The sequence below is a fragment of the Capsicum annuum genome, unplaced genomic scaffold, assembly GCF_002878395.1.
Source record: "Capsicum annuum cultivar UCD-10X-F1 unplaced genomic scaffold, UCD10Xv1.1 ctg43728, whole genome shotgun sequence".
In the NCBI taxonomy this organism is placed as follows: domain Eukaryota; kingdom Viridiplantae; phylum Streptophyta; class Magnoliopsida; order Solanales; family Solanaceae; genus Capsicum; species Capsicum annuum.
In genome coordinates this window covers 1-3321 of record NW_025851221.1, presented here as the reverse complement: position 1 = coordinate 3321, position 3321 = coordinate 1, and the positions used below count along the sequence as shown (strand labels likewise).

The following is a 3321-nucleotide window of genomic DNA, read 5'->3' as shown; positions in this document are numbered from 1 at the left end:
TGCCTCAAACTCGGCATCCACCTCAGCTCGAACTTCATCCAACTCCTCCCTGCTCAAACAACTTCCACCACCTCTAGGGAAGTCGGGAACGTTGTCTTCAACCTCAAGGGACATTTTATCTTTGCTTTTACCCTTCAATGCTGCACTGATTTTTTTTTTTTTGTGAAATACTAACGTTCTCCACCTAGGGTTTACAAGGGTTTAATATACATATTTTATTTTGTGAAAGAAACACACTAGCCATTTTCAAAACACAAGTTCACATTCTCAAGTCACTCCATATGACCATTTTCAAGTAAGTAATTCACATTTCAAGACACAACACTTAACCATTCAAGTCACTAGTACATTAGGGTTGCATATCGGTCGGTTCGGTTCGGTTTTGAAGTTTATTGGTTTGACGTATTGATTATCGGTTTGTAATAAAGCTAAACCATTAAGAACCATTAAGATATCGGCTTATCGGTTATCGGTTATTGATTGTTATCGGTTCGGTTATCGGGTTAAACCGTTAATATTCAAATTTTAAAATTTAAAATATAATTTGAAGTCTAGAAAGTACAAACAGAAGCACATAAGTATAGATAATATGCGTGGGCACATAATTTGGCAGTACAAACCTGGGCCCTTGACCAGTCAATAATACTAATATAACTCAATTTGAACAATCACACAAATTGAAAAATCCAAAGTAACAGCAGTCAAACAATTTGAAAAGTAACAAAAGTAAGCTATAATTCCTTCAAAAATTTAAAAACATACAACACCAACAAAAGTAAGCTATAATTCCTTCAAAAATCATATTAATGACTTAAAATTGTTCAAATTAAACATTTTCTAAGGCATCAGAAATCAGAATCAATAATTAAAAGGTAACACTACTTGTATAGACACAGAACAATCTGAGAACGAGATGATTTCCCTAAAAGATAAGTATTAGTTATTAAAGGTATAAGATAAATATAACACCACCAAGTACCTAACGCCATTAAGGAGCCATCTACTGACAGAACAAAGGAGTGAAGCAAGTCAATTTGACATGTAAACTGAGATACAGAAGTTGTGCGCGTATCTCCCTCTCTAAGTTATGCAACAAAATGTGAACTTTAAATAGTTCCATAGCATCAAAAAGATCACAAAACAAATCTTGAAGGGTTTTGTTCAACTTCAATATAAACCAAATACACATCAGACTAACAAATTAACAATAGTCAATAAAAGAACAAAACACATACAACAAAATGTAAACTTTAAACAGTTTTATAGCATAAAATTAGAAACATCAAAACACAAATCTTGAAGAGCTTAGTTCAACTCCTTAGCAAGTTGAACAACAACAGTGATTTGAACATCAAATACACATCAAAACACAAATCCAGACTAGACAGAAATTGAATGTGAAGCAGAAGACTATCAACAACAGCAGAAATTGAACATGCAAATGAGATGGAGCAAAAATTGTTACCTGAAATTTTTGACCTTCGATCTTCACTCTTCAATGAAGTTTTTGAACTTCAATCTTCAGCACAATTTTTTGACCTTCGAATTTCGATCTTGTCAACAACAGCACAATTTAGTCTGTAGAATTTTGAATTTGAGCAACGTTTTTATTAAATTTAGTCTGAGAATTGAGAGCAGTAAAGTGTAAACCCTAAGTGGGTCTTGGGCCAGCAAAGTATAAAACATAGAGCCCGTTTGGATAAGCCCAAAAAAATGTCTTTAAACAGTTTGTGATAAAAATACTGAAACTGAAAAAAGTTGTTGATGTATTTGATAAAATAAGTGTTGTTAAATACTTTTTTTATTAAAATATCTGAAATAACTTTAAAGTTATTAACAATATGTAGAGTTTATTATATATGTATATATATACATATATATATATTGTTAATATAATATTCAAATTTAGTGTTTATATATCTATTAATTTTTATTTTAAAGATAAATTTTATGCAATCTTAATTTTTTTCTCCAACTTTTGATAACACTATATATAGTGATGCAATTTCATAATTAATGTTTGGGAGACGTTTATCAAAACAGTTGCAATTTCATACATATATATATATATTTGTGCGCTAAGATAAATCTTTTTTCTTGGTTAAAAGAGTTTAAATCATCAAACAAAATATATATGTTATTAATCATTATAACTACATTAATAGATAAATAATTGATCACGGATGATACTATTTATTTGCTAAAATGACTCTTAATTGAAAAATATATTACTCGTTGATTGAGTAATGACTATATCACTATTAAAATATTATTGAATACGAATGTTGCACGTCAAATATACATGAATTCATGAAATTGTATATATTCAAGGAGTGTTCTCCATATATCTTGGTTGATAAGTTTTTTTCTTAGAGAAATTCATATGTTGTACAGTAATAATTGTTTGATACAAGCACGATCATGAAGATGAACGTTTTTGAGTATTTTGGATGTAACCTCGGAGGTGTATGAATTGAAGTGTTAAAAAGGGCTCCAAACCGCCTCTAAAACACTCCATGGGTGCCTATTTGCCTACTTGATCATTAAAGGGCCTTTTGTCATTTTATCTTTTTATTTGTAAAGTACTATAAATAGAACAATATAGGGTTTTAGTTCATTAGGTTTTGTTGAATATTATTGAAAGAACACATCTCTTGAGAGAGAGGATCTGTAACACCCCGCATTCAAGTACATATATTGGCGTATTCAAGTACGTGTATTGGTCTTATTTATATGGAATTAATTTTATTTTATTTTATTTATACCGGAATTTGCCCGTCGATGGTTCCATACGAAGGTTATTGAATAAGCTTTCCAACAATATAAAGATTTCCAAAACGGATAGATTTTGGATATAATCGAGCACGTTCGAAACTATAAAACGGTGGTCGGGATATTGGGAATAGTAAATGTGCAGGAAAATTTCCTGCACACAAACTACTGAGGTCAACCATTTTTTTGGGTCAACTTTGAATGATCATAACTCCCTTAATATAATGAACTGGGAGAGCTGCCACCTATGAAAAGAAAGATCTTTGAGTCTTCTTTCCAATGCAATTGGGTTTCATCCAAATCCGACATCTGAGTAATGAGTTATACTCGTTTTACTTCAGCCTCTCAAGACAGATTTTTAGGGTCAATTTCAAACGATCATAACTCCTTGTACAGGACGAACTGGGTGGCCTACTTTATATTAAATAAAAGTCCTTTGAATTATCTTTCCAACGATACCAATTTCACCGAAATCCGATATCGGAACAAAAAGTTATGGTCGATTTACTTTAGCCTATCAAAACAGTCCACCATGGACAGATTCGGATT

The 3321-nt window shown here is 31.4% G+C and overlaps 1 long non-coding RNA gene across 1 annotated transcript; it reads right to left on the bottom strand.

The window, feature by feature from the left end:
• Nucleotides 1-96: 96 nt before the first annotated feature.
• LOC124892076 lies at nucleotides 97-1660 on the bottom strand. Its single transcript, XR_007050062.1, has 2 exons — nucleotides 1466-1660; nucleotides 97-184 (listed from the first exon to the last, which is right to left on the bottom strand). It is a non-coding gene; the product is annotated as an uncharacterized LOC124892076 (long non-coding RNA).
• Nucleotides 1661-3321: the final 1661 nt, after the last annotated feature.